Below are 26,720 nucleotides of genomic sequence, written 5' to 3'. Positions count from 1 at the left end.
CACTGAAATATATTTTCTTGATGCGACACGTGGCAGTTCTTGGCGTGCTAGCGCCAGTTAATAGTCATGGTTTTAACAGCAGAGCTGTTTAAGCTTGAGCTCTAGCCGTGCCCAACGTTAACAGAGAACTTCGCGCGCCGTAGTAGAGATGGGGCGGCTATTGGCCTCGAGCTCCACCACTGGAAAAGCTGGCGCCACCGTCGGCGTGACGTGCTAGGCGGGATCACGTGGACATAGCGGCTGCGTCGGCTGCTTCGGCAGCGCCGAAGCGAGCTGAAAACGAGTTCGAATTCCCTCGCACGCTGCGGTCCTCATTTAGTGGAGAAATTTTCCCGCTTCGAGTGTCTCCTTTACAATGCTTGAAAGCACTACAATAGGTAGTGGCTGCCTTTGAAGGCGCGCAACATGGTAGGCTACTGCTCGGTGCCGCAGGGCCGGACGCACGTAACGGAGACCGGTATCAGCCTTATTCACTCGTAGCCGCAGGACAAGAAGCTGCGTGAAGCTTGGCTCGCGAAACATAAAACCGGAAAACAGTCATCGTCTACAACTCGGGTATGCAGCAAGCACAGACGCGAGGAAGATTTCTGCTACGGCGCCCGGTCTGCGATGTTCTGAAAACGCGCACTGAGACGCTCCCCGAGTCTGCTGCACGACTAATGTTATGACGGTTTGGTCTATCAACTTGTCGATGCTACATATAGTGGCAAGTTCAGTGGAGTGGAAAGGCAGCGGTAAGAAGCACATTTAAAGAAAGCATGGCATATGGTCATGTTTGTGTGATGGATTAATGCACTGGATTACAAAAAAGGAGCAGCGGGAAATTGTACGCTGAGAACACCGATAAACATACAGTGCAACGCAACTCAAAAAATAATATTGAAAAGACAAAGAATTTAGAAGAAAAAAAAAAGATTGAATCGTCGCGACGGCACATCATAGTCCCTGTAGGCGTCGAAGTCTCTACAATGAAGTTATTTTTGAAGAGCTCTGATAGCTCCCACGCAACAATGGTTGCTTGTATACTGTCAAATACTCTTATTCTGCGGCCTAAAGCTCATGGCACGGTGCGAGAACGCGTGCGCGGTGAAAGCGAAACAGTGCGCAGGCAAGCATGCAGACGCGCAGTCGGTCGCTGCGAATCTGCGCGATCGCTGCATTTAGGCTTCTTTCTATTACGCTCCATTTATTCATACAAACACTATAGGAACATATTTTACATAGTTTGCTCTCAGCGTTTACCTACCTTTCACGCAAGACGCCGGTTCGGGAGACTCCATCGCGGCGACCGCGCGCAGTGGCGTTCACTGTACGTATTCGGTAAAGAGATAGCGTCTGTAAACGATTGTGTGCTTTCAGTTTGCCTAAGATTATTATTTAGACAGTAAACAACTTCACTCGTTTCGAAAGTACTTACCGAAATGTCCGGGAGAGTTCGCGCGTGGTGTTTTCAGTGAGCGCTGACAGCAAAACCTATGAGGAGCGCGCCGCGTGAGCCCTCATACTACGCCAGCAAGGCGCTTCCGATAGATGGCGACTCCGTAACTCCTCGCCGCCAATACCCTAGACGGAGGGAGGCTAAGCAAGGTAGGGGAGAGGGACAGCTGTGTATGAGCGCGCGGCGCGGTGCAGTTTCCGTGGAGAGGACGTGCGTCGTATGGGCTTGGCTGAGGCAGGTGATGACGTAAGCTCTGACGTGCAGGTGCTCTCCTGGAAGAGAGGCAATGTGTGTGCCAGCTGCTTCAGTATCTGGTCTGCTGTCAAAATAGGGCAGACCGAGGAAGGTGCTTTCTCCTGGAGAAGCCGAGCGAATGCGAAAGAGGAGGAAAGCCGCTGGTGAGTGTATGCGGCATAAGCGGGAAGATCCTGAATATATGGCTAATGCTGCAGAAGGTAAGCGCCACAACATGGGTGAGAATCCCGAGTTGCCGGCCAGACAAGCAGAAGCAAAACGCCGATAGGACGCCACACATCGGGATGAAAGACGTCAAGCGGCTCTGCTACGAAAAACGCCCGATCCTGGCTTGCGCGTCATGGAGAACTTCATCGAAGAGAGAGAGAGTCGCATCTGCCTCGGCTCAACGTCGTCGAAGACCGTTTGATTTCATTGCGCTTTCCCATAGCTCTGCAGTGTTGGCGGCGTTAAGCCTGTGATGCTGGCTAAGTTTTTTTAGCTGCTCTTTTTATGACGTTTGGTGACGTAGGACATGTCGGGTTTACAGGTCTATAACCTTTCCAATAAACTTTCATTTGCAAGTAGCGTTGTGTCCCGTCTTTTCTTGTGCCTTAGCTTATGTCCAGTATTTCGCGCTCTTGATTTATCCATGATATATTTACATGAATGTCAGTAATTGTAGATAATTGTTTTACGCCCAATTCAGGCTTACGCATAAAGGCAGCCGTTTTAGAAGGCAGTGACGCTACTCCAGGACTTCCTGCAATTACCAGAGGGAACTGTGAGGCTATTGTATACGAAAGCTGCAAGTAAGGCAGTTCAGCCAGCATGGGAATAATGGGTAGTGCTTGGAGTTGCCTGAAGTTCATCCTTTCGGCTTTAAAATGGCCTCGTGACTTTGCAAAGTGGTCATTTTTAAGAAGGTACTGCGTTATAAACAAATAAGTAAGCGTTATCAAAATTGGCCGACTGCAGAATTCGAACACAGCACCTCTATCACAGAAGCACGATATTGAATTCATTACGCTAGGGACGCATGGGCAAGCGGAATCACTGCCCTTACCAGCGTTGATACGTGCTTGGAGACTCTTATTAACTCCTGCATTAAAAAAGTATAAATTGCTTTGAAATTTAGAACAAGTAAAGTGCAATAAGAAAAGTGAAAAAATATGCAGATCCCACCCACAGTGGGAATCGATGCAAGCGAAGCTTTCCGTGCTGAATGCTTTGACTGACGATAACTACAGGCAATGTTGCCGGCTAAAGCTTAATTTCTTCAACGTTTAGGCTAATGGGTGAGTTGACGCTAAACGTTACCTTGCGTACACCACTGCTGTTTGTCTGCGTAGAACACAGAACACACGGGAAGAGGTGTTTGCTTGATGCGTTGCTGTGGGCCCTATTTTATAACCTCCCAGAGGGTTGAACGTTGTCATTTCCTCATATGGCACATCGCATTGCGGTAGAAGTATTAAACTTGCATTGAATTATGGGGCTGTACGTGTCAGAACCACACTCGGATTATGAGGTGTAAGGATTGGGGTCGGGCATGAAATAGATGGTAGCTGGCCCATGCCGTCGTCCAACTCATCCACGCTGATGACGTTGTTGAAGGAAAGGGCTTGTTCTCATCGGGAACGAGGAATATGAGATTTACTTACAGTATCTACATGAGAACGTTACAGTTCATCAGTCTAGTACGACTGAAAGAGAATTACACTGAGGAACCGCCAACGGCTCCTTAAAAACACTCTGCCCTCCCTAGATCCCTAGGTGAGAGAAAACGGCCGTTCAACCTTCGGCCAATTCGGAGCGTCCAAAGTCATCTAAATTCATCCAAAGTCCAAAGTCTTTGAGGGGGAGGGTTTACACACTCACTTCCGCACAGGTGTCACTGGCCATACCAAGGTACGAGGGTTTTCGCAGACACGGGTCTTGCCTTGAGCAGGCACCTCTTGATTTCCGAGTTGACCCCGCAGACAGTGCCCGCTGCGTCTGTCCATTGACTGTGACTTCTTCTGGTGCCCGTGAGACCAAACAGAAAAATTTCTCCTTCCAGGAGTTCCCCCGCTCCAATCAAACCGTGAAGGCAATGGCAAACCCACTAACAATACTTGGTCCACCTTCCGCGTCTATACATACCGGCGCCGTACGGTTGCTGGCCAGGCGCGTTGTCGTCGTTACAAAGCGAGTCGCCGCAGACGGTCGGGAACGGTTCCATGGTCGCTTCTCCGAAGATCGCCACCCCCTCAGCTGCAGCTGGCTTGGGAAAATCTTGCAGGTGGGCACCCCTGCAAGCCGATCGTAACAGCTCCTCCATGGCCCGGAAAATCTGGACGGGCCAATGCTAATAACCGCCGGGCAGGAAGAGAATGGCTGGTGGCAAGGGGGGAAGCCTTGACTTGCAGCGACCAGCTGTGAAATGATGACACCGCCACAAAACATCCAACAAGGACAGGCAACTGCAAAGCGAACCCCACAACACGGCTTTCCGCCGAGATTACGTATCTTGGATCTCGCTTTAGACCCGCTAGGCTTCCAAGAAACATAAGGGCAGAAACAACAAATGCTGCATTTCGCTACGCCAATTTTTGAAGAAATTTCATGCTGACAAATTGAGCGATCATTGAGGGAGTCCTGCTAAATGAGAGGGGATCTTCCTAGCTTAACAACATTAACAATAACAACCCCAAAATTTAGGCGGGATCCCTAAACGCAGAATTCAAATTAGCCTGCTCAAACCATCCGCATTGCTACGCAACTTTCCCTTCTTATATCTAACGGAGAAGTTGTACTCTTGGAGAGTGAGGCTCCATCGGAGCAAGCGGCCATTTTTTGTGTGACATTTGATTGAGCCACGTCAGAGTACAGTGGTCGGTCTCGAAGATGAACCTCGCTCCGTACAAGTAACACGACACCTACTGCGCTGCCCAAAGCAAACATGCACATTCCTTCTCTGAAGCGCTGTAGGCTTCCCCTGTTAGTTAGTTTAAGGCTGGCATAGAGGATAGAATGTTCCTCATTATCGTCGCCCACCTGACTAAGTACCACGTCCATACCCCTGTCGCTTGCGTCGCAATGAGCTATGAATTCCTTTGCCTAGTCTGGCGCGCGAAGCACAGGACGAGAAACCAATAGCGTTTTCAAACCTTGGAAAGCGTTCGCTTTGTCCTTATCCCAGTGCACGTTACTCGGTACTCCCTTTCGGAGGGCGTCCGTTAAAGGACTTGCTATTTGCGATTAATTCGGAATGTACCCTTGATAGTACCCCACAAGTCCCAAAAATGGACGAATGTCTGGTTTCGTGCGCGGCTGTGAAAATTCTGCAATCGTAGCTGTTTTCAGTTCGGCCGGCCGCCTCGTGCCCTGACAGACAACATGGCCCAGATAAGTAAGCTACGAGCAGCCAAACCTACGCTTTTCCGCTTTTATCGTTAAGCCCGCTTCCCTCAACTGTGAGAACACCTGTTTGAGGTGCGATACTTGCTGTTGCCAGCTGTCCGAAAAAAATTGCTGCGTCATCATGATATGGCAAGGCGGACTCCTGCAAGTCTTTTAGGGCAATATTCATTAACTTAGAAAGTACACGGCGCGTTCTTCAGCCCGAAGCTGAGGGCGAGAGGGCGAAAAGTGCCTACAGGTGAGATAAATGCGGCATAGCGTCTGGCAGTTTCTGAAAGGAGAACTTGCCAGTATCCCCGCACAATATCTATAGTTGAAATGTATTTAGCAGCGCTAACTCTTTCAATTCGTTCCTTAATGTTGGGTATCGGGTACAGCTGATCTGTAGTGATGGCATCTAACTTCCTGCAGTCAACACATGGACGAGGGTCCTTATTAGGGGTTTCTACAAGTATTAGCGGTGACGTGTTGTAACTCTCAGCGGGCTCAATAACTCCCAAGCCTAGCATGCGCTGTATCTCTGCCTTCATAATTTCTCTCTGTCGTACAGACACCCTGTAAGGCTTTGATCTTACAGGTTCGGTTGATGTCAGCTCTATTTCATGCGTTCTTAGTTCGGTTCTACCTGGCCGATCACTGAATCTGTCGAGATATTCCCCAAACAGTCCTTTTAGGTCATCTAGCTGCTCGGGTCTAAGAGCGTGCAAGCTACCGAATGTTTGACCACTTCCTCTAGGCTGATTCCAGAGTTGAAGATTGCCTTATACTCATTAAACTCAGTACTAGTGTTATCCTGCTCCTTGATGGTAAATTTAACGACTCCGCTCCGCTCTACGTACGGCTTCATCAAATTGCAGTGGTATATCCTCACCTTCTTGCGACCGGGCATTTTCAGAGCAAAGTTAGTATCGAAAGTTTGTGCAACACCTTAACGGGTCTATTCCAGTGAACTTCAAGCTTGTTCTTTCTTGAAGGTTTGAGGATCATTACCTGGTCTCCGGCGTTAAATGTTCGAAGCCTTGCATTCTTCTCGTAATAGAACTTGGCGTTCTTTTGAGCCACTCCCATGTTCTTTTCGACTAGTTCTTGGGTTGCGCTTAGCCGTTCCAGTAGATTTAGCACGTATTCTATCACTGTTGGACTCTCTCCTAAGCTCTTTCAGAGGACTTGCTTCCGGAACCTTTGTAGCCTGACACATCGTAGTAAAGAAGTACCTGTAACCCGACTTTGTCTTTGGTAGAGGCCCTACCGTGTCAATCACAAGTAGTCTGAAAGGTTCTGTTATTAAGGGCACTACTTTTAGCAGAACTTTCCAGGCCTTTCCAGGTGGACCCGAGCGCTGGCAGGCGTCGCATGATCATACAAAGTTTTCTACGTCTTTGAAACAGCCAGGCCAGTAGTATTCCATAAGCATTCTTTCCTTCGTCTTATTTATGTCTGGGTAGCCAGACCACCCATTTCCATGAGAGGGACTCAAAAGGTCCTCCCTATACTTAGTAGGTACCACTAACTGATCTAGAATCTTACCCTTTCGGTCTCTGTAGTACCGATACAACAATAATCCTCTCTCTTGTATTGTCACGTTGCGCCTAGCAATGCCTTCTTTAGCTGTGTGATGTAGTTTAGCTAATCTGTCAACCTCCTTTTGTTCGGCTGCCAGTGACTTTCTGTCTACACGTAACCATGTCGCTGCCATAACCTGTCCATCCACATTTTCGACTTCTGTGAACGCCTGCATCTTGTAAACCCCACCCCTTATGTAACACCCCGAAAGGGGTCTTTAAGGAAAATAAAGTGATGTGGTGATGTGAAGAGCTGATCAAAGTTCTTTGAAGCCGGTGACAGTAACGACCCTGTCTCGCTTGCGGGTGCGTCAGCTGGCTGTTCTTGCAGGCGTGAACTTCGAGACTCTAGTGATGCGCTCTCATTGCTGGTCAGCTGGCAGGCTTTCCTCAACCGTCTTTTCGTCCCTCGAGCCTAGCTCGGATTCGGTTACTGAAGTTACATCTTTTGCTACTTAGGGAGAAGCAGCTTTCGCATTTTCAGCCGAAAGCGACGCGATTTTACGAGCTTGGCCTCACGTCAACGCCTGTACTACGCCCTCTCCCAGTTTAAGCCCTTTGTCGCGTAGTAACTGATCCGAATGATTCGAAAAAATGTAAGGGTACGGCAGCGACAAAATTGTGGAAACTGCAGCCTCGGTCACTAGCTCCCTGAACGGTCCACTGATTTTGACTTTGGCCATAGGCAGACACACTGTTATGTTATTGGGGCCGGATCACTCCAGTAAGAGGCAGACGCAGCGAGCAGAAGCAAAAACACACATCAGACATGTATTGACGTACATAACACAGATAACGGCACACACACATGACAGTTCCCCAAACCCCATAGACGACATGCAGCTATAGCTATGTATTGACTTATAATTGGCCTACAGTTCCTGCGGAGGGGTGTGTCGCCGTGTCTGAGACCTCGTGGAACCGATGCTGGTCAGCGGTGTCGGACAGCAATGTCGGCCGGCGGGTCGGACAGCCGTGTAGGACGGCCGGGTCGGACGGCTGGGTCGGACGGCCGGGTTGGACGGCCGGGTCGGACGGCCGGGTCGGACGGCCGGGTCGGACGGCCGGGTCGGACGGCCGGGTCGGACGGCCGGGTCGGACGGCCGGGTCGGACGGCCTCGCGGGGCTCAGGTAGCCGGCCGCAGTCAAAGGGTCGCGTCCACAGCTGGCGGGGTAGCCCTGTGGCCGCTCACCCGAACGCTCGACCGCCCCGGTTCAGGACCGCCAGCCCTCCTGGACCAGTGCCCAGCGGAAGAGCGGGGCGAGGTAACCTCCCAGTGGGCGGCAGCGTTGACTCGGGTGTGGCGTATTGGCGCGGGCGGCGATAATTCCTATGGGCCAGACGCCCAGCGAGGAAGCTGTTTTTCCGTCGAACGCCGAACCTCGCGCACTGCTCACGCCACGGGCCACGGGCCACACCCCCTCGCGCCACGCTTTTTGAGGCGGCACTGCCGCCGCTCCCAAATTGGTGTCGATGATGATGATGACTCTTGCGGGTATTTGCAAAGAGTCGCTGTCCTCTTCGCCCCCGCACGGCGCACTGTCTTCGTATGTTTATGTTTCGCACTCCCGCATACCACATATTATCACAATACCCCCCCTTTCGAGAAAGTTGTTCGCAACTATTCTAACACAAGGACGCGGGATGAGAAACAGAAAAGGAAAAATGTCATGTACGCTTGTCCAATTGTTCATATGCGCACACGACACATTGTTCACAGGGCATTGCGCTCAGTTAAAAAGCACAAGTCTGTTCGATTTCAAATACGACGAAGCACTTGAGTGGTCGCAGTGTCCAATCGCATTTTGTTATATAACATGTGATTACGCGCGACTCAAGTAGTCAGCTCCGACATTGTCACAACCTTTGATGTAGTGAACAGTAAAGGAGTACTCTTGCAAAAGGAGACTCCAACGCAACACTCTGTTGACGTGCTTGGCGGAAATTAAGTACTGTAAGGGTGGGTGATCTGACTGAACAACAAAAGGCTTGCCATATAGGTAAATGTGAAATTTTTGTAGAGCCCAAACGAGTGCTACATTCCCGTTCAATTGTCGAATACCGGGTTTCTCGGGGTAATAAGTTACGGCTAGCGTAAGCAACAGGGTGCAGCACCTGGTCGTCTCCTATCTGGAGCAATACTGCGCCCAGGCTTGTGTTGGAGGCGTCCGTGCGCAGTACGAACTCTTTCGAAAGGTTGGGAGCAAGGAGGATGGGAGCCTCACTGAGCTTGTTCTTTAGTGACGTAAACGCTTCTTCTTGAGTTGGGCCTCATACAACAGTACTGCTTTGTCCTTTCTTTGTAAGGTCCGTCAACGGCTTGGTCAATTCGGCGTAGTTCGGGATAAACTTCCTATAGTAGCCGGTCAGGCCAAGAAATGACTGCACTGCTTTCTTGTTGGTAGGACGCTTAGTTGCCAGAATCTTGTAGGTGGGGCACGGCAGTCAAGAGCCAAATGGCCAAACCGGTGACAGAGGGTGCACATAAGTTGCGGTTTCCTGGGAGCTTCAATGTTTTTCCCACCAGAATCCTTTGTGTTATCCGTACCTTTTCCTAGGTTTGTCCAGTTCTGCGCTTCTAGAAAGCGATCCGTCAAGCTAGCAAGTTCGTCAAGGGATTCGCACTCTCGCTCCTTCAAGAAAATTACTAGCTTTGGCTCACAACAACGCAGAAACTGCTCAGAGATCATGTGATCTCGTAGATCTTCATATGTTTTAGGCACATTAGCCATCTGAATCCAATGGTCAAAATATGCTGCAATTCTTGCTGCTAACTGTCTTCCAGTTTCGCCCTCTACTGCTCGTGCTTTCCGAAACTTCTCTTGGTAGCCTTGAGCCGTGAATTGAAACCTCTGTAGCAAAGCTTTCTTTACCTTCGGGTAATCTAATGAATCGGCGGCAGTCATCCGACCGATCACAGTTAACGCTTCACCAGTTAGACACATGCTCACAGCAAGAGCCCATTTTTCTTGTGGCCAGTCCTGTCCTGTTGCTACGCGCTCAAATCGCTGTAAATACGCGTGTAAGTCATCGCGTTTCTCGTCGAACAAAGGAAGTAACTTCTATGGATTGAGGGATGACGAGGAGGTGCTGGGCGCAGTCAAAATTTCAGAAGCCGCTGCCGGCACATTCCGAGCTCCTTCCTGAAGCTGCAGCTTTAGCTGGAGGATCTCACGCTGCCTCTCGTCAGCTAAGCGCGCTAATTCAGCAGCTTCCTTGGTTGCCTCTCGCTCCGCAGCTCTCTCGTCCCGTTGTTTTGCCTGTTCGGCCTCAATCCATCTGCGAAGTTCTGCGCCTGACAATCCTATTTGGAGTCCTATAGCCGTGATTTTCTCTAAATCCATGGTGCCGTCTACTAATGTGTGTCTGCGCTCGAGCGAAACTGCCCTCTTTCACAGTATTTACGACTGGATCCTGGCAGGCTCGCCAGTTTGTTATGTTATTGGGGCCGGATCACTCCAGTAAGAGGCAGACGCAGCGAGCAGAAGCACAAACACACATCAGACATGTATTGACGTACATAACACAGATAACGGCACACACACGTGACAGTTCCCCAAACCCCATAGATGACATGCAGCTATAGCTATGTATTGACTTATAATTGGCCTACAGTTCCGGCGGAGGGGTGTGTCGCCGTGTCTGAGACCTCGTGGAACCGATGCTGGTCAGCGGGGTCGGACAGCAATGTCGGCCAGCGGGTCGGACAGCCGTGTAGGACGGCCGGGTCGGAAAGCTGGGTCGGACGGCCGGGTCGGACGGCCGGGTCGGACGGCTGGGTCGGACAGCCGGGTTGGACGGCCGGGTTGGACGGCCGGGTCGGACCGCTGGGTCGGACCGCTGGGTCGGACGGCCTCGCGGGGCTCAGGTAGCCGGCCGCAGTCACCGGGTCGCGTCCACAGCTGGCGGGGTAGCCCTGTGGCCGCTCACCCGAACGCTCGACCGCCCCGGTTCAGGACCGCCAGCCCTCCTGGACCAGTGCCCAGCGGAAGAGCGGGCGAGGTAACCTCCCAGTGGGCGGCAGCGTTGACTCGGGTGTGGCGTATTGGCGCGGGCGGCGATAACTCCTATGGGCCAGACGCCCAGCGAGGCAGCTGTTTTTCCGTCGAACGCCGAACCTCGCGCACTGCTCACGCCACGGGCCACGGGCCACACCCCCTCGCGCCACGCTTTTTGAGGCGCCACTGCCGCCGCTCCCAAATTGGTGTCGATGATGATGATGACTCTTGCGGGTATTTGCAAAGAGTCGCTGTTCTCTTCGCCCCCGCACGGCGCACTGTCTTCGTATGTTTGTGTTTCGCACTCCCGCATACCACATATTATCACACACACGCTGTGTTCTTCTACAACCTGTTTAATCCGTGCTACTTCTCCAGCGAAGTCATCTACCGTCACGTAGGACGCATGGACAATATCCATCGTGGCAGCACTGTCCCGCAGCACCCAGCATGGCTTGCCATTAACTTGCAGGTGTGAAGATATGGGCTTAAAAGTTCCATATTCTTGTCTTTTTCATCCACGTAGGAGAAAACTACGCTAGCCTCCCTGCAGTTTACTGCGACATGTCCGAGTTTGTGGCACTTACAGCAGCAGATCGGTCCAAAAGATTCGAACTCTCTTTTCCGCTCTTTTTGTACGGTTTCCCTGTTTGATTTCTCCTCCCTCTATTCTGAGGGCTTTTCCTCCACGTCTACAGGCTGCGGTCGTCAAGTCTGCTAACTCTTCTTGAACGGAAATGGTTTTTGCGGTTAATTTCGACTATACCAATTTCCGTCCTTGGCGTTCAGCTTTCTACGCGTTGCGTACTGTTCGGCTAAATCAGCCGCCCTTTTCACAGTGTTTACGTTTCTTTTGTCTTGCAACCACAGCTTCAAAGGTTGGGAGATGCTTTTGTAAAACTGCTCTATACACATGCATTCAATGATCATGCCTCTGCTCTCGTACGCATGCAAACTCCGGATATCCCTCGCTATCCTTCTCGCCCATGCTTCTAAACTTTTGCTGAAAAGCTTTGGCTGAAAGGTGGTACTTCTTCAAAAGACTAGCCTTAACCTTCGCAGAATCATATGCATCTTGCGCACTTAATCTGGCTATTACTTCCGCAGCCTCACACGGCAACATAGACAACAACCGCTGTGGCCATGTACACGGACCGAAGTTCATATTCTCGCAAGTGGTTTCAAATTTTTTTAGAAACAACCTATGTCGTTCCCGACCTCAAATGGCTTTAACAGCCTGTCCATGCGATATGATTCTGACTCACTTGATCGTCCCAGAGCACCTCCACTTCCTTGACACAACTCCAAACGTTTTCTTTCAAGCTCAAGTTGCATTTTTCTCAACTCGCGTTCCTCTCTTTCCCGTTCTCTCTCTCTGTCCCGTTCTTCACTCTCTCTTTCCCGTTTCTCTCTTTTCCTAAGAAGTTCTAACCCGATTTCAATGTCCTCCTCACTGACCTGTTCGGAAATTAGCTTCAATAATTCCCATTTTAGCATTTCATTGTGTACCTCTAGGCCCAGTTCCTCACCAACAATCAACAATTCGTCTCTCAGCAGTGTCCTTAAATCCATGATTGCTGTTTTACTGCCTTGGTCCTACTCGCTAAACCTACCTAGGTAAACGCAACCGAGCTAACAATCAACAATCCAGCTTCCCTACTGTTCTAAACTGAACAACCTAAAAATTAAGACTAGAGAGTCAAAGCCAGAACCAAGCACTCACCGCAGACACAGCACCACGTCGCAAAGTCCGTCTCACCGCTGCAAGCCAGTTGTAAGGATTGGGGTCGGGCATGAAATAGATGGTAGCTGGCCCATGCCGTCGTCCAACTCATCCGCGCTGAGGTCGTTGTTGAAGGGAAGGACTTGTTCTCATCGAGAACGAGGAATATGGGATTGATTTACAGTATCTACATGAGAACGTTACAGTTCACCAGTCTAGCATGACTGAAAGATAATACACACTGAAGGAGACGCCAATGGCTCCTTGAAAACACTCTGTCCTCCCTAGATTCCTAGGTGAGGGAAAACGCCCGTTCAACCTTCGACCAATTCGGAGCGTCCAAAGTCATCGTGGCCGACCCGCCTTTGAGGGGGAGGGTTCCTCACTCACTTCCGCACAGGTTTCACTGACCACGCCAAGGTGAAAGGGTTTTCGCAGACACGGGTCTTGCCCTCAGCAGGCGCGTCTTGATCCCCGACGGTTGCCATGTAGGCTTGTTGGTAATGCATCTTCAAGGGGAGTACGGTAGCGCGAGTAAAAGACGGGACAAAAGAAGACACATAGGAACACACTTAGAACGACAGAAAGCTGAGCTAGTTGGTAAGGATTCATTACAGGGACATTATAGGGCATTCATTATAGGGACACACACAGTGCTATTTAGCGCTTTGTTTGTCCCTATGTGTCTTCTTTTGTCCCGTCTTTTAATCGCGCTACCGTACTCCCCTTGTTGATCCCCGAGTTCACGCCGCAGACTGTGGCCGCTTCGTCTGTCCATTGGCTGTGGCCTTTTCCGGTGCCCGTGAGACCGCACCGCCAAATTTTTCCTTCCAGGAGTTCCCCGCTCCAATCAAACCGTGAAGGTGACGGCGAATCCACTAACAAAACTTGGTCCACCAACCGCGTCTAGGCATACCGGCGCCGTACGGTTGGTTGTTGACGAGGCGCGTTGTCGTACTTACAAAGGAAGTCGCCGCATCGAGTCGGGAAGGGTCCCAGAGTCGCTTCTCCGCAGCTCGCCATCCCCGCAGCTGCAGTGGGCTTGGGAAAATTTTCCAGGTCGGCACCCCTGCAGGACGATTGTAGCAGAGGCAAGCGGTAGTGGCGGACTCCCGATTAATTTTGTTACCGTGATGTTCTTTAACGTGTCCTAAAATCTAAGTGCTCGTGCGTTTTCTATTTCGCCCCCGTCGAAAGGTGACTGCCGCGATTGGAATCAAATCCAGGACCTCTAGCAATGCCGTAGCTGCAAAGCTAACGCGTCTGGCACAGAATCGTTGATTTGACGGTCGACCACTTCCGTAGTGTCTCCTAGACCCGGCGGTGCTTTTTAATTAGCGCGGCTCTGCTTCTACACGCCCTGCGTAAGTGGCCCGCTTGACATATCCGCATGGTGTTTATTTTTCAGAAATAGCAGCAACGTACTTATTACGTCACCTCCAGCCCCTCTATTGGAAATGCGTCCTCTCCTTCTTCTCTTGTTCGGCTCTTTACAGCTCTATCTGCGTCCCCTCTGGCGTCGCACGTTAGTAGAAATGAAGTGCGACAATGCTTCTGAGGGGAGTGACGGATAATTACAGCTGCCAAGCGGCTAATATGGCGACGGCCAGGGAGCTCCAGAGGGCATTGTGGGCATTCCACGCGGTGGGGTGAAAACGAGTTTCTCCCGTCGCCGCGCCTGTTATCGATATACACGCTCTGAACCACCCCCCGACGTGGTGTGCGCGACAGCTGTAGCCGCAGCAGCCCACAGCAGCAGCATCAGCAGTGGGAAAGCCGAAGGAAGAGGCAAAGAAAGTTTCGATTTAAAATACTCAAGCCCCAAGCACGAAAATCAGACAAGTCCGTGTACTGCCAATCGTTCGCATGGTGACTGAACAATCGCAGCGCAAGACTTCCCTCTGGTAATTGCAGGAAACTCCATGACGTCGCTAGATCTGTATAGTGTGCGGCACGCGATACGGCGCCTCGACGCGCCCATCTCTGCGCTCCTTCGTTCCTGTGTTCGCCTTGATCCTCATCCCAAACGATTATTATTATTATTATTATTATTATTATAAATAATTATTGTGATGATGATGATGATAATTGTGGTGGTGGTGGTGATGATGATATGTGGTGTTTTATGGCACAGGGCCAAGTATGGCCGATGAGCGCCAGGCTAGTGTTAAATCACTTCGAATTGTGGCGATGAATTGCGTGATTTGGTTGTGACGTGTTCCGCACCCCTGACCCGATCCTGGACAATCAATAAAGTTATTCTCTCTCTCTTTCTCGCAGCTTCAGCTCCCCGAAACTCCAAGAGGACGCGAAGCACGGTCAGCCTCTCACGACATCTACGACAGGTTTGTGCTTCATTGCCAGTCAACAGGAAATTGTGAGTACAATACGTGTGTCCTATCCTGAGTCGACGGAATAGGACATCATTTCGTCGTATTTTCCTTGCGGAAGGCCAGCAACTTAGTGAAGCTTAATCACGTGAAGCTTATTGTTTGTTTTGGCCCCTACTAGTTTTGCCAGTGGCTTCGCAGTTTCTTTCGTAGAAAAGGCTTCAGTCAAGCGCTGGGGCAGCAGCGGTAATAAAAATACGTTGCGATCCTGCTGATGTGGTGAGTTTGTCGTCAAGCAGATTATCGTCGATTCCTCTGTGCCCAGGAACCCAACGAATTATAATATGTCTGTGAGATGAATAAATGTTGCACAAGAGTGCATAAAGCTCAATAATACCAGGATTTTCGTGCTTTTGTAAACACACTACCGCTTTTACAACACATAGCGAGTCTGTGACTGTAACTGCCTTTTCCAGTTTTAATTTCTTAATTTGTTTCACCACAGACAATACTGCATAGGATTCAACAGTAAAAATACTTATTTGAGCGTTCACTTCGTCAGATTCAGGGAAAGAATGGCCAACAACCGCGTAAAATACGCCAGCATGTGAGTTTGATGCGACGGTGTAGAATCCAGGGCCAGAGTACTTCGATTGATGTTCAAATAAATACATTTGGATTTCGAGCTCTAGTGCATGCTTTGTAACTTCCACAAAAGATATAGGACGTTCTATCACCTGCCACTACCAAGGCGGTAACAGCTTAGCTAGAGGTGCTAAGCGATGTTTGAGTAGTGGGCCATCTATTTCTTTGCTAAGTTCCCTCCCAGGCAGCGAGAAATGCTATCTCATAGAGGGTGGATTATGAAAAACTCTATAGCACACACAACCAAATTGTTAATCGTTTTATAACACAGATGTTCATGATTAGACAGGACCTTTAGAAAATATATTACCACGACAAACTTGGTGACATTCAAGTTGCGCGCCCTTTGCATTGGGCACTGTGCACGCCGTACAGTGGTGTTGTTCAGCAACAGGCAGCGATCTTCGTGGCACGGGCAGCCAGTTGGACCCGGCTCGCATGCGCCACGCGCACGAGGTGTCACGCGAGGAGAAGAGGAAGACGGTTCGAGCCCAGTTTGAGAACGCGACTGCCGCGGATTTCTGCACGACCGCAGCGACTTTTACTTGTGGGCACAAGTTCGCCTTTAATAAATATCCTTGTTTTACTAACATCGTTACAATATGAAGCTGTATGTGTGTCCTCTGCAGATGGTAGTGACCACTTGTTCGATTCTACGTATATACTTTCAATAGGACTTGTTGTGAAAATGCCGTGGCCAGGCGCATACCTATAGATCGTGGACGGGATCTAGTATCTTTAGGGCGCTCGGGTGGCAGAGTGATATACCACGGCACTATAATCCCATCGTGATGAAATGAGGCTTTTGCAAAGGTTCATTAACACTTGCCGTCACAGCATCATGTTGTGTGAGGTAAAATTTTTAGTAGGTTCATTGTTTTTGTCATTTCGCCTAGAGATACTTTATTTGTGAATTAAAGTAAGTTTAGCGTCAAGAACTTGTGCTCCTTGTTTACAGGTATATGATCCCCATATCGGTAATACGATCTGCAAAGAGCACCTTCTGCATTGTGAAAGGAACACAAGAACTCTTGTGGGGGTTAACTTTGAACCCGTTTTCGTTTGCCCACTTAGAGACCTTGTTCAAGCCCTGTTGTAGTTGTTTCACGCACACTGCAAGGTTGTGGAATTTGAAGCCTATTTGTACGTAGTCTACGTAGACGGAATATAAAATGGCTGCAGGTGCATGGTGAAGTGTTCAATACGGGGAACCGAAAAAGAAAACGAAAAAGAACAATACGCTCACTTGGGCCTTTGTGGGAATATAACAAGCGCCTACAATAAGGAATCGAAGGCTGCCATTCAGAACGTTGCCGCAATATTTACCTCTACTTTGACGTGGAACTTGAGAATAATAAAATAAACTATGGGAGATTTTTCATAAGGCTAACTTGCGGCAAGTGCCGGCTTCATTGCGGCATATGTTTGCGCCAACGAATTTTACGCTTTGCGAGTTCCAACGAGGCTGCAAGAATCGCAAGGACGCTGGGCCTATATGAAACAAAGCTGTTTAGTTTGTTTTCGTCGTAGCTGCAAGGTTCTTTCTAGTACTTTTCTTGAAAGCAGTGTTTTTTAATTTCCGAGGTTATCCGTAGCACTTTCGTAACGTATTGTGATCGCGTGCCTAGCGATTCCATATGCTAGACGTCACCGCCGTTTCCAGCACCAGCGGAACCACATTCCCATCTATGCGACCTTCGAAGCTGCGCTGGCGCCAACTCGGCGGCAAGACTCGTCCCGTTCCGGCGCATTTCGTCAACCGGTGTTTGGACCTTAGCCAACTCAATGTTTCCAGATATACAGTTTTCGATACGAAATACAAAGTTTTCTCGTTTTCCTCAGAGTTGCTCAGGATGGCACTTCAGTGTCACACATTTTGAGCGAGTGCAGGTGTCGAAAACGGATTATGGCTGCAGTCTCTACTAACGAGAATTTTGGACTGGAGAGCGTTGAAGAGCATTGATTGATTGATTGATTGATTGATTGATTGATTGATTGATTGATTGATTGATTGATTGATTGATTGATTGACTGACTGGCATTTGTAGCCGAAGTCGATTGCGCGTTGTTGGGATGCGATCAACAGCCTCACCGCTGCTCACCGCAAATTTGCTTTGATCAACCAGAGTTCGTTGGACTTATATGTTATTTCACAGCGAAGCTGGGAAGGAAAGTTTGCACAGAAGGCGGGCATCAATCGTCACGCGTGATCGTATTCCCCAATCGTCATCCATAGCAGGACGAAGAGCAATACCGTTTCTAGTACGCTCAATCCATTCATTCATTCATTCATTCATTCATTCATTCATTCATTCATTCAAGTGGAGTTTTGCTGTCATTTTCATGTAATGAGGGCCGGCGTGCGACGGAGTGCTCGGTATTAGCTAGCAGCGCAACCTGTGATAGAGTCTGCAATTCCCTCTTTGAAACGTGTTTATCAAATGAAATGAAATCTTTGTTTATGTCACCAGAATTATTGGGTGTGCTGACATATAGCCTTTGTATAGGCTCGACTAGAGGTATGCGACCCCCAAAACAAACACTTAGACTTCGCTTTTCATGAGGTATACATATTGGCCCTTATACGTGATAATGGACAGAAGTTTCACAATATCGTCCCAGGCACAATAATGCAAGATTAATAATAGCACCAATGAGCATTAAAACATCGTAGAATACTTAGTACATGCTACGACTGCCAAGATAAAGAAGTAAGCTCGTCAATCATAGCACCAGTTGTTTAGCAGCCTGGGCAAATTATAACACAATGTTTGATAAGCAGATGTTGTTCTCATTTGAGGTTGCATCCATAAATGAGTAGTGCGCGTATTGTTAGTGTGTTGTTTGTGTTTTAAAGTGGACAACTGTATTAACAATGTCTTCTGATTTCAATGGTAGCGTCTGTGCTACCTAGTGTTATATAATTCTAGAATTGGAGTTATGCGAAGTGCCTTCAAAGCATCTTGCATGTGGGCGCGCTGTGGAAGATTAGCAATGTTTCTAAGTGCTCGTTTTTGAAGAACACAAGTCTTTTTAGGTTATAAAACGTCGTTCTGCTCCGTACGGGGGTACAGGAGCTAGGGACGGAAGAAAATAATGAATTATATGATTATCTTCTATGTACTGCAGCACAAAGTAGCGAAATGAAAGTATATCTTTGAAAGATTACTAAGCATGATATCGATGTGAGCATTCTGAGACGTCGAAGATTACTCAGAGAGATTTTACCGGGGTCTAGATTGGCTACGATGCAATCATTTGATGAGGGTTACCAGTGTAATTAAGGTTGTTACTGGCTCTGAGAAGTGCAGCTTTAGTTTGATTTATGTTTATTCTCAATGAATTTACAGTAGACGAATCGCTCTGAACTATTAAACAATTTGTGGCTCGAGCCGTAAGCACATGATCTCGAGACATAGAAATTACACTGGTGTCATGACCAACGATAACGAAAGCCGTGTTATGATCTATGGCACATAATATTATTTATTCGGGGTGATCATTTTTAAGCTTTACGCAAGTTTTAAAAATCACCTGTTGCAGATAGCATAATTCAAGTCCTTGCGCTGAATTATCCGAAGACGCCGACATTACTAGCACGGCAACCTGAAACACATAGTCAACTAACTCACACAAACTCACTGATTAACTTCTTAATTGATTACATTACGGCGCATATAGATGTCTTCTGTTGATGATCAGGTGCGTCTAAATAATTACCTGGCAAAGGTCACTGCTTGGTGCGAACAATGGCAAATGTCTATTAATTTTGAAAAAACTGTTTTTATGAGAACCACACATAAGAAAGCAATTTGCATATAATGTTGACAACGTATCTCTATCAGAGAGTACAAATATTTGGGCCTATGGATAACCAATGAGCTTTCCTGGACGAAGCACATAGATACTGTTGTTGCAAATTCTTTGCGTAAACTGTTTTTCTTGAGGTGCTCACTGCAATCATCTACGTCTAGTGTTCGTTTACTGGCGTACCGTTCCTACATTCGTCCGTTGTTGGAATATGCCGTAATTATTTGGGACCCATTCACTTTAACCAGTATTGAAAAACAGGAACGTGCACAGCATCAGGTAGTTAGGTTTGTTTTTAATTCATACGGCCGTGCGTCTGTTGGTGAGCTCGTAAGACGCAGTGGATTACCCCCGGTGACTGTGCGCAACCGTATCTGTCGATTAAAGTTCCTCTTTCAACTTGTAAACGGCCATTATAACGTTAACACTTTCAAGTTCTTTACTTACTCATCAGCTTATAACGCGAGACGAAGGCATGCGTTATCAATAACCCCCACGAACGCACGGAATAACTGTTTCAAATATTCTTTTTTTCCTAAGACAATAACAGACTGGAATAATGTGAATTCTGATATTGTTACCCAGAGTTCCTTATCAATGTTTGAAAAATGCTTGCAAATGTTATGAATTCGTGTGAGTTATTTGCTTGTATATTTTTTCTTGTATGTGATGTATTCTTCACCAATGTCTGAAAATGCCTGCAGATGTGATGAATTTTGTATGTGTATACATGCTTGCATATTTCTATGTATACCCACCCGGCTATGATCGGATTTCAGATCGCAGTATCTATAAATGAATAAAAATAATTAATATTGTATTTCACGAATTGTAGCCGGTTAGATTGCAAGACGTATCCGCTTGATATGCATTTCGAGGATGACACCAGTTTGGAGATATTATTTACCAAAGTGTGGAGTGAAATACACCAGCGTCCCTGTTAATTTTGTGGTTCACTGCATAAAAGAAGGTTTTCGTGAAAAGTAAGTGGGACAACAGTGCATATTTAAGGTAACTTTGAGGGTGCATATCTTCAAATTGTCGCCATTCTGCAAATTCGCTCTAAGCGGGTACGCCTTGGAAACATATCGGCTACAATTCGTATATTGCTACGTGCGCCGCAAATCAATTAATTATTAAGGTAATTAGTGAACGTTTGTTAATTGGTTAGTCCGCCTCTCTACATAATCCAGTTCAATCACTAGAATTGTGTTATCTGCAAAGGCGTTTTTTTAAAATTCGAATTAGAAGTGATCAGCGTGTATGAAGAATGGAAAGCAGCGGCCCTAGGATACTTCCTTCAGGTACACCTGAATTTTATATCTGACTCGTCCCCATTTATGCTTATTTGCTTAAAGCTACCTTCAAGATAGGGTTTCAATGTTTTATATTGTTTTCAGTGATTATAAAATAAATTTCAACGTGTGTATACCCTGCTCAAACTGACAACTTCCTTGCGGCTCTATCTTTTAAAACGAAGCTTTCTTTGCCTCTACCCTGGACTTTTGCGCTACTGCCGCTGCTGCTGTTGTCTTGCACGCGGCGTCAGGGAGTGTTTCAGAGCTTGTGCATACATGACAGGAGCGTGGCAGAGAGGAAAGGCGACACGAGCAAATCGTTTGGACCTTTGCACCACGTCGTATGTACACATCGCCCTCTGGCGCTCCCTGGCTGTCACCACATTAACCTCTTGACAGCTGTAATTATCTGTGAACGGCCTCAAAAGCATTGCAAAAACTGCAGCGCTTACCTTTCTACTAACGTGCTAGTCCAGAGGGGGCGTAGATAGAACTGCAGAGAGGAGAGGGAGAGGAGGCCGAGAATGGTAGAACCGACGCAGTCGCGAGAGGAGCGAATAGAGCGTTTTAGGTTAGATGGCTTCAACGCCTTACGTTCCCCTAATCTAAAGCTCTATAACCTGCGCATGCGCAGAACCATGGTCCCTCGCACTAGGGGGCCCGAACACCTTGCGACTCCCTAATATAAAACTCTCTAAGAGCTTTGGCATTCTCGCAGTTCACATACCGGGGGAGAAGGTGGGGGAAGGAAAATGTGACCTGAGTAGGAAACTGCGGTTGCGGCAAAACTGAAGGTACGGTACGGTAGGCTTCTACTATTTCTGATAAATAAACACCACACAATTTTGTCCCGCGGAAAACTGATTCAGGGCGTGCAGACCCAAAGCCGCATTAAAACAACGTAGGGTCTAGGCGACACTGCGAAACGGTCACACGTCAATTCAACACTTCTGTGCCAGTCGCGCTAGCTTGACGGCTATGGTATTACTCGAGGTTGCGGGTTCAATCCTGACCGCGGCAGCCCCATTTCAGCAAGAGCAAAATACAAAAACTGTAATGCGCTTAGAATTAGGTGCACGCTAAAGAGCACCAGGGTGTCAAAATTAATCTGGAGTCCACCACTATGGTGTACCTTACAGTGCGATCGTGGTTTTTCGCACGTAGAGTCCCACAATTCAATTAGGATTTATAGCGTCTGCCACGATGCGATGTTCCATGTGAGGCAAAGATAATGCTCAACCCTAGGTCTCAGAGATCATGCACAATGGCCCACAACAACGTCTCAAGCAAACACGTCTCCCTATGTGTTCTGTTTACTACTTAGACAAACAGCAGTGGTGCACGCAATTAAGATAACGTTTAACATCAACTAACCACACTCGTGTTGGACTAAACGCTGAAGAAATTACACATTCGCAGTGAAAATCACCACTAATTATCGTCAATCAAAGCAAACAGCACGAGAAGCTTCGTTTACCTCGATTCCCACAGCGCGTGGGACCCGGACATATTTCTTTCGTTCTTTTCTGAAGCCATCAAATCCTTAATTTTCATTTCTCACGTTGCGTTTTACTGTCTTCACGTTGGAGCTCAGCAAGCATTTATACGGCGGTGGTGGAAACGGACGCTCTATAGTTAGCAGGGCAGCCTGCGTGGGAGCCTCGCATGAGTATGTCGCTGATGAATCATATCTAAGAATGCCAGCGCACATACCTTTGGTACTTAAAACTCCTTAGACAGCTTCGCTGTTTTTTGTCTATAAGTTCGTTCCTCAGATTGGCATACTTCCGCGAGGAACTTGCTTTTCTACTAAACGGGGCGCTTATATTACAGCAAAAGTTTGACTAAATTTTTAACGTTCTGCAAAGAGCCGGCAAGTATTCAGACTAACTTTACCGTCTTTCAGAATTCAGTTCTCAAAGACTGGTTCTTCCCTCTCAGATAATTTATTTCTGCATTCTGCATTTATTATAGTTCTGGAAACCCGTGCAGTAGGTTTACGGCTTCTCCGCGACATTAAACTATTGAATTTGTGAAGGACGATGACAGGTAAAGTGACATCTTTTAGCGATTTATCAGCTGCCTACCTAATGCAAGCCAGTCACTTGCAGGTAAAAACAAAGCAACGCAAAAGGTCGAAATTTTGTCCACACAAGTGGTCGATGGTGCAGGAGAAAGCTCAGCATGTATGTGCTCATTGATTTCTAGTGAATGACGACGCAGAAGAAACAACGACGTCGTACCTAACGGAAGGGTAAATATACTGAAGGCACGGCTACTGAGCATGTGTTGGCGGGCTAGTTAGTTAAGCATGATTACAAAGACGGCGCCGAATAAAACAACACACAAAGAAGGGGGACACGAGACAGCACGTAGGCGCACTAACAACTGAGTGTTTTATTTCTTGACATAGTAATATATAGCTGGTGTCAAGGATCAAAACAACAAGAGTAAACAGGGCAGTCATCTGCATCGCACAGACAGACAGAGAGTGACACTTAAATGTTATTCTGTATCTTGGCTTCCTTGTGCGATGCAGATGACTGCCCTGTTTATTCTTGTTGTTTTGATCCTTGACAGCAGCTATATATTACTATGTCAAGAAATAAAACGCTCAGTTGTTAGTGCGCCTACGTGCTGTCTCGTGTCCCCCTTATTTGTGTGTTGTTTTATTCGGCGCCGTCTTTGTAATCAAGAAGGCACGGAACGGCCGCGCCAAATATATTTGCTTACACTAAATGTATTCCCTCACACTGAATGTATTTGATTGCGAGGCACGTCACCTATTCGTCCCATAGCTATACACTCCCAGCTGTTACTTGTCTTGTTCGATACCGACAGGCCCGTCAAACTTGGTCCAGCAGGACGAAGCGCGTTAGCAGTCCCGCTATCGAACTACAAGGGCTCGACACTTCCTGTATTACGGCAAACCGCGATGGGATGACTGCTACCTCGATACGAAAGCGAGCAATGCTTCGGGAAAGAAAGAACGGTAGCATCATGTGTCATTCACAGCGCGCCGGAAACGAACAAACAAGGCCTAATTGACGCCTTTGAAAGCGAAGCCTTGCTCTAATCCATAAGCGCTTTGACAGCAACTATACGCGTAGTGCACCGCCTATAAAGGCGCCACTGATAGCCACGTAGCGGGCGCTTCCAAAAGTACGCTCGGGAGCAGTAGCAGACAACACCTTGCAGCAAAGATGGCTCAAGATAGCGGCCGCGATTTCTCCTTGGTTCGGGTGCAAGACTGCTTCTTCGGCGGTGGCAGCGGCAGGAAAGACGCTGGCCTCTATGGGAGCGGTCACGAGCACGATGCTACCTGTGTTTGGGACAACCCGGTCGACGCGAGTGCCAGGTGCGTCCCGCTGACAGGGGCAACGAACCCCAATTACACGAAGGTAAGCTCATGTTACCTAGCCGCTTGGTTTCGTTCAGTAACGCGGTGTCTCGATCGCTTTTTTCAAATTCTGCACTAGCCGTAATACTGCTTCTCTACCTCAATAATAGGCACGCGTAGTTAGTGCAGCCTTATATCTCGAATTAATCCGCACGGTTCGATGTCGGCACATGTCGTAGTGATCTTTCTGCCGAAGAATACATGTGACATCGCCGAATAAGTGCAGTCAAAGTCGCCTCAAACAGAGTAATCGCGAATTTGTTGATGGAAATGCCTACACTAGTCAACGAAGTCACCAAACGCACGGCTTAATAAATGCGTGAGTTAGCGGTGTACCACCGATGCAATTCTGCTGCATACGCCGACGAACTTCCGTTCCCGTTGCAGTTTACGCGATCTGAAATTCTCTTAGGGACCTGCTTGGAAACGTACAAAGCTAAAGCCTGGCCAACTTTTCAGTAGATATTTTATTCTCGAATATTACGGAAGAGAGATGCCACATGAGATTTTATAGGCAGAGCGGCGCCAGCCAAAATAGATTTTATTTATTTATTTTATTTATTTATTTATACATACTGCAGCCTCGGTGAGGCTATTGCAGGAGTGGGTAGTGAAAAAAAAAGGAAAGCAAGAAAACGAGATACAGGCACAAAATATGAATATCAAGTATATGTAATTGCTTTCAAAAATTCTTGCATAGGTAAAGAGCGGATGCTTCCAGGCAGTGAATTCCAGAGTTCAATGGCCAGTGGAAAGAAGCTGTGCTTGAACATCTCCGTTCGGCAAAAGAAAGGGATAAGGTTAAGATTATGAGAACTCCTAGTGATAGAAGGTGGACTAAAGTTCAAATAATTTTGTAGTGTGTCAAGGCGCTCAGAATGAATCAGCGTGTGTAAAAATTTCATGCATTCTAAGCGGCGGCGAGATGAAAGAACTGTAAGACCTGTAGCTGTATAATGGGAAGAAGGGGAAAAATCTCGGCTATATTTGCGAAATATGAAGCGCATTGATTTCTTTTGGACTGATTCTAACTTTTTAATATCGAATTTCTTATGAGGATTCCATATGATGCAGCCATAATCAAGAATGGGGCGGATAAGTGTTTCATACGTCATCAGTTTGGTATCCTTTGGAGCCTTACGCAATGAACGATGGAGGTAACCGAGACGTCTAAAAGCTTTGTTACATATGATGTCAATGTGTTTCGACCATGACATGTCATGGGAGAAATGAAGACCAAGGTATTTAAATTCGGTTACTCTTTTTAAATCTTGACCATGGAAAGTGTACGTGAAAAGTGATGGAGATGGGCGTCTGGAGAAGGACATGGAAACAGTTTTAGAGAAATTATAGTTCATTTGCCATTCCTTGCACCACCTACAAAATTTTGCAAAGGAGTCATTAAGTAAATCATGATCCATTGGTATGTTAATACTATGATAGAGGACGCAATCATCAGCGTAAAGACGAATACTAACGGACACGCAATGCGGCAAGTCATTAATATATAATAAGAAAAGAAGCGGGCCTAAAACGGAACCTTGTGGGGCGCCGGATGAAACACTGACAGGAGAGGAAATAGAGCCGTTAAATTGCACAGACTGAGAACGCTGGGTTAGAAAGCTATGTATCCAACCAACCAGAGAAGGGTTATTTAGAATGGAGTTAAGCTTGTAGAGGAGTTTTGGGTGTGGGACGGTGTCGAAAGCTTTGGATAAGTCAACGAAAATGCCGTCAATCTGTCCGCCTAAATCTAATGACTGACAAATATTGTGAGTGAATCCCATTATTTGGGTAGTGGTGCTATATCCGCGACGGAAACCATGTTGGTAATTGGATAGAATATTGTGGCTTTCAAGAAATTCCGTGATGTACTTAAAAATTATATGTTCGAGTAACTTGCATGAGTGGGCAGTTAATGAGATGAGTCTGTAGTTCTGCAAAAGTTGAGCGTTACCGGATTTGTATATCGGAATGACCGTAGCAAGCTTCCAGGATTGGGGAACAGTGGAGGTGGATAATGATTTACGGAAGATAAAGGAGAGGTATCTGCTTGTCCAAAGGGAGTAGCGAACGAGGAAAGAATTGGGTATGTCATCTGGGCCGCAGCTCTATTTAGTATCTAAATGGAGGATCATGTTCAGAACACCTGAGCTAGAGATGACGATGTCTTCAATAGGAGGGTATGAGTCACAGCTAAAAGGTGGAAGTGAAGAGTTATCCTGTGTGAACACGGAATGAAAATAGGTGTTAAAAGCGGAAGCAATCGTGAGTGAATCTGAAACTGCCACGTCCTTAACAACTAAACTGTTAGTTGTGCTGATACTTGGCATTATCGATTTCCAGAACATACGAGGGTTTGTGTTCATTAATTTTGGCAAAGTAACAGCATAGTAGAAATCCTTGGCAGATGTTAGTTTCTGGCGCAGTTACTTCTTGGCACCAGTGAACTCTGCAATTTTGTCAGGATTACCATTTCTTTTAGATTTGCGCAATCGCGAAACACGACGCGATAAATGCAGCAGTCCTCTTGTCATCCACGGTGAATTAATATTTTTCTTTTTTGTTTTCAGGGGAACAAATTGGTTAATACATGTTTCAACAATATTCTCAAAAAACCCTACGGCAACATTGACATCATTGTTCAAAGATAATTCATGAAAGTTCTCAAACGATTCGCTAAGTGTGTCGGTAATTGCAGCATCATCGGCGCGGCTAAAATCACGAAAAGTGCATTACTCAATCCGCGGTTTGGGAACAATACAGCAAACCGAGAACAGCACGGCTTTGTGGTCAGAAATCCCGTCAGTAACGCAGCACTGGAAACCACCCTCGAAAAGACTTGAGCCAAGAAAAACTAAATCTAGGACAGCCGT

The sequence above is a fragment of the Dermacentor variabilis genome, chromosome 8, assembly GCF_050947875.1.
Source record: "Dermacentor variabilis isolate Ectoservices chromosome 8, ASM5094787v1, whole genome shotgun sequence".
Lineage (NCBI taxonomy): Eukaryota > Metazoa > Arthropoda > Arachnida > Ixodida > Ixodidae > Dermacentor > Dermacentor variabilis.
Note: the sequence above shows the minus strand (reverse complement) of the source record.